We start from the raw sequence: 10,556 nt of genomic DNA, 5'->3' as shown, positions 1-10,556 counted from the left end.
ATGTTCTAAACTTTTTTAGTTTTAAGCCTTAAAATGTTCTTAAAATGTTCTTATTTTCACCATTTTGTGAGTATTTTTGTGCAATTTCCTAAGAAATTGGGTGTTTTCGAGTCCACAAAGCTTTAAAATGTTCTTAACATGTTCTTAATATTTCGGACATCGAAGCCTTATGTTCTTATATACTTTGTTCTTATAAAAAAAACGTGTAGAGGTTCCACTGTATTCATTCAATGGTGATGGCGCGACGCAAACGAAGGTGGTGAAGCCGCCGCTTGCCGCACCGTCCAGAGGAGAAACTAGCCTAAAAATGATGGAGTGCTCATAGCATCTACGGTGGAGAGTAATATCTGTACGCTGTTTTCTAATTTTATAAACGCCGCGGGATTTTGCTTACTAAATTAATATCAATTTTGAGCCGCTTTGCAGGAAGATATAAATGATAAAGCAATAGGTAATATTAAAAGAGTGAACTTATTCATTTGCAGTAAAATGGCGCCTAAGAAGAGAAGGAAGATGGATCTACCGAAAATTGAAAACCAGTTTATTTGCCCTTATTGCCCTACAATAACTTCAAGGAGATACAATATGGAAAGACACATCAAAGCTCTTCATCCGCAGAGAGATTTACAAAGACTTGAAGATGGAAGCTATGCAATGGCGGCTGGTGGTGCTAATAATAATGATGATGATGATGCTGATGATGGTGGCGGTGGTGAAGATGGTTGTTGTTTATCATCAGACTCATCACCATCAGAAGAGCTGTGCAATGATAATGATATCAATTATTTGGAAAACGAAAATGAAGAGTCAGGACCTGAATGGAATACTACTGGAAAAATAGAATCCCCTCCAGATGACACTGGTATAGCTACGGAGTACCGTAAGGTTGCCTAAAATGTCGTCAACCCCTGTTTCATTCCGTCAGCCACTTTCAGGGATTGTAAAGGGAGATAAAGATACGATGGGGGAATCGTTGTTTAAAACTTGTTTTTCTCAGAAAGCAACGAGGCAGAAAAATTGAAACTCGCAATCCTGCGTCCTTGCATCTTTCCAATCTGTGAAAATAGCTGAAGGAATTAAACAAGGGCAACATTAGGCAACCTTACGGTACAGGTCTCACAATTTTTTTTTCTTAAAAATGTCCCAAACCACTTTCGTAAAACAACGCGTATACGTCACTGCAGTCTTTAAAAAATGTGTCTCTAGTATATGTTTCAGAAAATAAATCTAGTAAGTCTGATCACGTTCAATCTTTTTCACGTGGTTTTTTTTTCTTAGACCAAAGTTTCTTTCAAGTTTCAAAATTGATAGTGTGCTCATTCTTAAGATTGATTGATGGGAAGAATACGACGGGAAAAAATAACGCTAATAGCTAGATTTTTTATCATCGAGTGAGCGTTTATAAAACAATTTCTACTGACACTTTTTCGGAGCTCAGAAGAATGACGTGGCAAGAAGTGTTTAATTTAATTGAAATTTCTATTTAGCTCAAGAAGTACCAAAGTCATGGCAGAGCCTGCAGCATTCAGATTCAGAAATTAATCAGATTCTAAAATTGATAAAAAATGAAGCATCAAGTGGAAGGGGATGTTTGGATGTTTTGGGTAATATAAATTCTTATTTAGAATGATTAATACAGTCATATTAACTTCTATAAAATAGCTCCTCACTCGATGAAGGCAAAAGCCTAACTAAATACCTATAGTAATCTAAGGGACCATTCAAAAAGTACGTACGCTCAAAATCGGTGAAAATTGACCACCCCTCCCCCTTGTACGCTCTCGTGTCTCGTACGCTTTGGCATTACCCCCCTTTCACGTACGTACGCTTTTGAAATGATCCCCCTCAAAAAATTTTTAGATCATATTAAAGAGTCTATACAAAGGTAAATTAGGGGATTTTGAGAAAAATTAAAACAAGTTCAACTTCTGTTTGTCTTTGTTGATGATATAATCAGAAGATCTAACCAAACTTTGACTGAAATTTCGTTGTATTGAAAATATTCAAAGCGTACGTACCTTTCTACCTGACCTCCCCCCTCCCCCGTACGCTTTTGTACACTTTTGGTAGTACCCTCCCCCTCAGAGCGTATGTACTTTTTGAATGGTCCCTAAGGCTCTATTTATACTAAAATGGTTAAAAATCAATTATCTCATTAACCTTTAGATTCTTCAGATTGTGAAAGTGGTGAAGAAATCGGTTTGGAATCAGATAGTGATAGCAGCAGTGACTGTTCTGATTATGAAGATGACTGGATTTTTCGTGTTGGAAATAAGCATTCACGTTTAACTGTTAAGGACCATGCTGCTCTTAATCTGGGTCTTTCGTTAAGACATAATCTTTCTTATGAGTGTATGAATGACATTCTTACAACCATCCAATTACATCTACCAGAGGATAATTTATGTTATGCATCATTTGCAAAGTTAAAGGAGAATGTTGGTGGAACTCATAACACCCAAGTTAAATTCATTGAATATTGTGAAATATGCCATTCGTTATGGCCTGATAATGGAGATGTAACTGAATGTCTGACAGAATCTTGCAATGGGTATGTTTAAATTTCCCTTAAAATCTTTTCTCATCTTTGATTTTAATTTATAATTCACAATTATTCACAACCGTACATCCTGTGCCCAAGTTCAGGAGTTGCCATAAAGCCATTATGGTAATAACCGGGAGGGCACATTGCTATACATTGTAATTCACAATTAATGGACTTTTTACAAAGCTTTATTATTTTGTTTTTCATAAAATCTTGAGACAAAAATTTTCATTTTCCGCCATAAAGAATGTGTCATTTCTATGTTAAATGACAAGTCCAGTTCATCTCATAATAATTGGAGGGATTCCGCAATACTGCAATTTATACCATTCACAGCATATTTAAATATTCATTCACAGAACTCGGTACAAAGGACCAAAAGAAAAGAAGATTAAGAAGTGTTTTGTGTTAACATCTCCTATCAAAGAACAGATAAAAGCCATTCTTGAAAGTGAGGATATTCTTGGAATATTTTTACATTTTTATACATTACATTCAAATTATGTTATTTAAAATTAAATCCTAGTTATTAGGTTTCAATGAAATGAAATTTGACCAAAACTATGCACTCAAACAAAATCTTTTGTGTTATTAAGCGGCAAGATTTTCCTTATTCAGGACCGGGTATGTGGAAAAAGATTGAGAACACTATTCACAAAAGAAGAAATAACACAGAACTGGATTATACAGATGTAATAGATGGTGAAAGGTACTTAAAGTTTTTTATCTTATACATATAAATATTTTTTTTAATAATCCTGCAACTCCTCCAAAATCTTCATTTAGTGATTCAAGCAATATCATGTTTTAGGCAGTCATAGCAGAATGTATAGCCTGAAAAATACACTCTAATTCACTTGATTATCTTTTAAAAGCTATAGGAAATTATGCCAAGAGGGTGGACCACTTCACAACACGAGTGACCTTACTATCATCTTTAACACAGATGGGGTGGCACTATATAAATCGTCAAGAATAGAAATTTGGCCAGTGTACATTGCTATAAACGAGATACCTGCAATTGAAAGGTGAATATCCAATTATTAAAAGTTCATTTTAATTTCGGATGGAATAAGTTAAGTTACCATCACTGTTTATAAATTACTGTGACATTATTTCTATTTGCCAATAGAAGATTTAAGTTACCATACCTTCTGTGTTATAGTTTACCTAAAATCTTAATTCTTAAATGGACAACCTTCTTTGATGTGAAAATAATTATATGGGGATTTTATTTGGGGAGGGAGAATGTATCAACACAAGGGCTGAGATTGTTTTCCTGGGGGAGAAACAGGATTTGTCAAGACGGTTCCTGGGTCATGTTATGATGTTCTGTGATGTTTACCCTTTAGGTTTCAATGTCGAAACGTTGCTCTTTGGGGACTATGGCAAGGAAAAGGGAAACCACCTGTTTACCCATTTTTAAAACCATTCACTCAAGAATTAGTGGATCTTAGTCAAGAAGGTATGTTTTCCAAGTCACTTTAGTTTAAATTGATTCCTATTAAACCTCAAAACATTGTCTTTTTAGTGATAGATTTCCTTAAAATTTGTCAAGTACTCTTGTACTTGTAGTTCACTATTTTCAATTCTCCAGGTTTAACATTGGAAAACAATCAACAAATCAAGATTTATACTTTGCTTGGATCATTAGATCTGATAGCTAAAGCACCAATTCTTAACATGAACCAACATAATGGATATTTTGGATGCAGCACATGCCTCATTGAAGGAGAACACGAGAACAATGTTCAAATATATTCTTATGAGATGTCTAAGAAAGCAAGTCTGCGCACTAGTAATGGTTATTTTCATGATGCAAAGAAAGCAATGGAAAGTAAAAAAAAGTTATGGCACTGAATACTGCATGTCTTTTTACTCAAAGAAGTTGGCTTGGTTTTGCTTGAAGGCAAACATATAATAATGATTCATTATTAAAATCATTATTTTCTTCTAGGAAAATGGAGTCAAGGGGCCGTCTTGTTTAATGGTTCTTCCTGTATTCGATCTATGCAATGGCATTGTGCCAGATTATATGCATGGTCTCTTGTTGGGTATTACCAAGTGCTTGTTGTCCTTGTGGTTTGACCCATCAGAAAATAAGAAATATTTCAAGGAGAATAAAATATACCCTGATTACCATATCAGTCACTTGGTAAGTTAATTTCTATTATTTTTATTTCGATTCTTATGGAAATATTGTGCGTTTTTTGTCTAGATCAGCTTTGTTGGTGATGAAGGCAAATTTTTTAAATCATATTTCAGCTTCCTGATGTCGACCAACGACTTCAAAATATGAAACCCTTGGATGTAATTTCCCGAAGACCACGTCCTTTGTCCGGAAATATTGGTCATCTCAAAGGTATCATTCACTTAAATGATTATTGAAGACAATTTCATGAGTTAAGAGACCAAATGCTAAATCAGCAGCTTATCAACAGTGTTTGTCACAAAAGCTGATTGGCTTGCAAAATCAAATTTATCAAATTATTTTAGAAAAGCACGCTCACTACCATCTCTTGATTCAAAACGCAGACCTTTCATTTCAATTTTTCTTATTATTCATAAAGCTAAAGCGGTTAAAGCATACTGTAAATTTGATTTGATTTTTTTGAATTTTTTTAGCCAATGAGTTGAGGTCCTGGTTATTGTATTATTCATTGCCATGCTGTGAAGGTCTCCTACCAGAAAGTTATTGGAATCACTTTGCGCTACTTGTTGAAGCAACTCATATTTTATTGGGAGACATAATTAGTAAAGATGATCTTGCTTGGGCTGAATCTTGCTTGGATTTATTCTACAAATACTTTGTACAGTTCTATGGTGAGTTATTCTACCAAGCCATTTTCTAGAAAAGCAATAAGGCAGTGTCTGATTGGGACAAAAAGGCACTTCTTTTTTAAAGATTTAACACTGTTCTGTCATTGAATTTAAGGTATTGGTAATATTTTGTATAGGCAGTGTCTGATAACGACACTTTTAAAGAGCATGACAAATAGACTGACTATAACGATTTCAGTGATGATTATATGATTATACTAGTATTTCCAAAAGAGGAATTCGTTTTAAAGAATAATGTTTGATTGAATTATTTGATTGAACTATTTCTTTTTAAAACCTTTAGTTAAAAACAAATGTGGCTTAAATGTCCATAACTGTGATCACTTTAGTCAATTTGTGCGTAACTGGGGGCCACTTTGGGCATGGTCATGCTTTGGGTTTGAAAGCTTGAATGGTCGAATAATCAAGCAAGTGCATGGCACAAGGAATGCTTGCTCTCAGGTAATTCGTTCATTCATTTTACTCAATATCTTTCTAAATTTATAAACAACCAATATGCAGCATCCGGCTTAACTGTTTACTGTAAGTGTATTTTTACTTACTATTCAATTTCACTGTTTACTGTAGGTATTCAAAGCTTTTGATGGATTGAAGACAATTCACAGTATGATAAGTGATGACAGAACAAAGGGGATTGTTAGAGAGGGCTTGAGCTCAATGATTATCAACAGAAAAAGGTAAATAAAGTTTTTTAGTTGTTAATACTTTTTGGTTTTGTTTGCCAGATTTTTATTTTTCTTACGGTACTTAGTAATTTAAAAGAAGTCAATATTCTTTTTCAGTGGTGGTGAGAATTGGCATGTGATAAACGACGAAATCTCATTGGGAGGAAAAGGTGACGAATTCAAAATATTTGAGGAACTAAAAGATCAATTTGAACAATACCACATATCTAAAGAAGTTCAAAAGTATTATAAAATCCGCAAAAACAAAATAACTTATTCTAGTGTGGAATACAAGCACGCTACCAAAACAGTGAATTATGTTGCTGAATTAACGAAAAATGGTTCAAAGCTAATCGTTGAAATTCAATTTTTCCTCTACGATCAAAGTCATGTTTATGTATGTGGAAAGGAAATACTACGAAAGTCCAATGGTAGCATCGTCAAAGAATGGAACAACAGCAAGCTTGTTCGAGTTGATAAGCAGAGCAGGTTTGTTTACATTTTATATAATAATAAGCTGATTATGTCATTAGAGACTGTTAGAAATTGATTAAATTTTGGATAATAGCTAATCATTTTATGTTGATAGCAGAATATCTTTTATTGTTTTTAGCACCAGCTATTGTATAGCACCTGTGAATTGCTTGGGGGACAAATTATTTTACATTGGCGGAAACCCATCTTTCATATGTGTTGCCAAAGTTCCAAACATTGTGGAAGGAGATTGATTTATTTTTGATAGCTTTTCTTTATTTATGATAGTTAGTTATATGCTTTTTTGATCATTAAATTGATTTAAATTGCCTTTGAAATTTCATAATTATTGAGCGCTACAGAAATTCAATCAAATCTTGCGAGACAAAGGTTTTTGGGGATTTAATGTAATAAGGATTTTTGTCCAATTTTTTTCCCAACACATTGTACATATTTAATATTTTAACACACTTTTTAACTTTGTACATAACTTGAATCTGTTGTTGGTATTTTAAATGACTAGACAGATACATTTGCAGTCTATTCTTTCTTGGAATGTCTTGTTCTAAAGTCAACTAAATGTAATGATCCCCAAAGTGTACACCCCAACCTTGAAAAATGGGGAGGGGTTGGCATTTAGGGAATTTTTTTTGAAATAGGGGAGGCAGTTTGAAATTTAAGGGGTGGATTGAAGAAAAATAGGGGGTAAAATTTAGAAGGTGAGGGGGGCTCAAGAAAACTTTACTCATTCATTTAGTTTTTGTCAAGAATAGAACTAGAATAGGTAGTCGTTTTTGTTGTCTGTAGGAATGAAAATTATTTAGGGTTAAAAGCTTTTGAATGGTATTTGTAGTAAAAAAGTAGGGGTTTGGGAGATTATTGGGGTGTTATTTTTGAGAGGGGGTTTGATACCCTTGTGCACACTATTATTACTCGGCATTATGAAAATTTCCTTCTCTATCGAAATATAATAAACATATTTCTTTTTCAGCTAAAAATAAAAAAATATAAAAGTAAAAACTTGTCAGCAATTTGGATCCATCGTCCTTGGTGCATGAACTATCAATAGCATTATTTTCAAACAGAAATTGAGAAGCTCTTGTATTGTTCCTTTGATTTTATTGGGTTTTATTCGCAAGTATCACAAGGTATCATTATTTCATTTTTTTGTATGATTAGGCTTCGTCATTATATTATTCCTAGTGTGATCAATCATGATGGGCTAGTGAACAGATTTTTAAAGTAGACCTGATGGTTACTATTTTAAGTTTTCAGTGTAAATATCCCTGTCAAGTTTGTCATATTCAAGGCTCAAAAAATTCATTTTGCTCACAAAGATTTACCTAGTGCTAAAAAAAAACGTGTAAATAAAAGGACAGACAAGAACATCTTTTGATTAGTTTTTTGTTCGTTTTTTTTTGCTTGAAAGCTCTTTTTTATTCTTATGACTTTTAAAATTAGAAATTTCCTTTAACAAATAGTTAAGTCAGAAATTCTATCCTGGCTTTCCCCACAATTTCCCAAATTTTTCTCTGCCTAATAATTGAAACCTTGAAAAAACTACCTCATCTTAACTTTTCCAAACATTTTAATACTGGGGAAAGGCAGGATTTTCTAGGAGATGCGAGAGAAAAAAATTAGAAATTTCAGAATTTCTCAGCTTTTTTTCTCTTAAAAAAGTTTAATTTTTTGCGTCCTAGCTTTTCCCACCTTTTGCTTAGAAAATAAAGCTCGGAAAAGGCAGGATTATCTAGGTCAATTTTTAAAAACTAGGAAAATTCTAGGTTTCCTGCCTTTTCCCCTAGCTTTTTTTTCCAGGGAATGTATTTATTGTTATAAAACTATAGAAATTTAAGTATGTCCAGCCTCAGCTTAAATTACTCTATGTTAAAAAAAACGTGCACTGGGAAGAAATGGGTGATTAACAAAAAGCTCTAAAAACTGGACTTCTGACCATTTTCTTCATTTTCTTAATAACAATTATAAAGTGCATTATTATAAAAAAGTTTTTTGTCAATAAGAGGATAAAGATATACAAATAAACACAACCTAATATATATAAACCAGCTGCGCTGGAAGGTCAGCCCTAAAGGATAAGATAGTTCAAAGGATAAGCTGGATCAAGAGAGAGTAGAAAAAAGGATGTGATCACAAGATAACGATAAACTACTCTTGGAGGTGGCTTAGACAAAATGGGTGCAAAAATCGTCAACATTTTGTCAGGGTCGATTACACATTTTTTTATAAGCATTTATTTTGCTAAGGGCTCAGGCCTCAATATGGCCCAAAAAATAAGGACCTTGCTTAGCAACCCTGAGGCCTCAAATCCAAATTAGTAACTTTTCTCCTCAGCAATAAAAAATAACTTTGACAAAACTTGAAAATCTTCGAAAAATGCAAAAATGTGCTTGAAAAATTTTAAGCAACCTTACAAGCAACTTTGAGCCTGGATTTCGAAAAACCCTTAGCGACTCCAGGCCTGACCCGAAAAATGGAGTTTCTTATAAAAAAAATGAGTAACAAGGTTTGATAAAATTTCATTTTTAACATAAATTTTTAACAATGTTGTTTTAGATAATCATATAATTGTCTATAAATATTAACAATATTACTATTGTACAATTAATTACTTCTTTGCAATACATTTAAAATATGTAATACTCTCTAGTTGAAATAAAGTCTTTAATTATTGTCCAATACCAACGTCATTCCAACAGCAATAATTCCAATAACAAGACATTGAATTAGATACAGGATAGGTATACTGAACCAAAAATTCATTGCAGCATCATAATAGTCCAATAACGAATAAGCTTTGAAAAAACATTGGTCAATCTAATCGTGAAACGTGATAGTGTTTAGTAGGATACGTGAACGTGTGTAATTTTTTCAATTATACCAGCATAATAGTGGCGTTAAAATTTTGCAAATACATGGTCGCCTATTGAATTTCTGTAAAAAAAAGATATTTTAAAATATTTTCTTCAAATTAAAAACAAGAGTTGACTTTATTGAAAGGGTAGCATGTATAAAGTAATCATTGTAGTAAACATTCACTTTTTTGACATTATATTATTCATCAAAATATCAATTGACCACTATACAAACTTTTAATGTAGGTCACTTTGAGGCTTCATTGATTTTAAAGCCTGAAGGGCTAGAGCAAAATCTTTAACCTTTCCCGGATAAGGAAAAGTGAAGCCACTAAACTCAATGTTTATAGTACCTTGTTTCGATTTTAGTAGTGTCGATATTCAAACTATTGGATGGGAAGCAATATTTCCGTCGTTGATAAAGAATCGTGATATTTGGTTATTGATTGATCCCTGCATAGCATATCTGCAACAAAACAATGAAGATATTAAAGTCCCATACACTGGTAAATAATCTGAAATAATAACAACATGAACAAAATCACTTCACTCTTTAAAACTTAGATCATTCATGATTAATTGCTTACGGTATAGTCCTATACTTCTTATCAAATATTTTGTACGTTAAAGTAATGAAACAGAACGCTTGCTAACTAGCTAACAAATCCCTTTTATTCTTTCATTGAGACAAAAGACTACAGTATCATAGATTTTTAACGTTCTTTGAGAGATGGCTGGACGAATAATCGAACCTCGTAAAAAGACATTATTCAAATGAAAATAGAAGGACTATAAAAATATTGCTTTCTAAGATATACCTAGAAACACACGTTAAAGTGTCTGCGTTAGCAAATTTTTGATGGATCAAAAAAGAGACCTTTAGCTTACCTATCACTTTTATGAACTCTTTCAGTATTTCAGGTGTGAAGAAACGAACCAATGGTTTAAAAGTACCTATCCATGATGAGTGAAATGATTGAGTACATTGTACCAAACAACAACAAAAACAGGAAGGCGATGGTAATACCAAGCTCGAACGATACAAAGCCATGGACTTTTTCGATACTATAAACATGTAACACCAGATACTAAAACAACAATAAATAATCAACGAATTACCAAACATTTTCATTTCAACACCAAATTCATTCATATATA

At 33.0% G+C, this 10,556-nt stretch overlaps 3 long non-coding RNA genes across 3 annotated transcripts; 2 read left to right on the top strand and 1 right to left on the bottom strand.

Annotated features, from left to right (window-relative positions):
- Positions 1-3,430: 3,430 nt before the first annotated feature.
- Positions 3,431-4,225, top strand: LOC136803646 (uncharacterized). Its single transcript, XR_010846175.1, has 3 exons — positions 3,431-3,573; positions 3,898-4,010; positions 4,143-4,225. It is a non-coding gene; the product is annotated as an uncharacterized lncRNA (long non-coding RNA).
- Positions 4,226-5,690: 1,465 nt separating this feature from the next.
- Positions 5,691-6,750, top strand: LOC136803640 (uncharacterized). Its single transcript, XR_010846171.1, has 4 exons — positions 5,691-5,827; positions 5,954-6,063; positions 6,169-6,540; positions 6,665-6,750. It is a non-coding gene; the product is annotated as an uncharacterized lncRNA (long non-coding RNA).
- A 2,310-nt stretch (positions 6,751-9,060) lies between these two features.
- LOC136804588 (uncharacterized) lies at positions 9,061-10,315 on the bottom strand. The gene is made up of 3 exons (XR_010846282.1): positions 10,287-10,315; positions 9,752-9,864; positions 9,061-9,477 (listed from the first exon to the last, which is right to left on the bottom strand). It is a non-coding gene; the product is annotated as an uncharacterized lncRNA (long non-coding RNA).
- Positions 10,316-10,556: the final 241 nt, after the last annotated feature.

The sequence above is a fragment of the Clytia hemisphaerica genome, unplaced genomic scaffold (genome assembly GCF_902728285.1).
Source record: "Clytia hemisphaerica strain Z4C2 unplaced genomic scaffold, Clytia hemisphaerica genome assembly, whole genome shotgun sequence".
Classification (NCBI taxonomy): domain Eukaryota; kingdom Metazoa; phylum Cnidaria; class Hydrozoa; order Leptothecata; family Clytiidae; genus Clytia; species Clytia hemisphaerica.
Note: the sequence above shows the minus strand (reverse complement) of the source record. Positions and strands in the feature narration are given on the sequence as shown.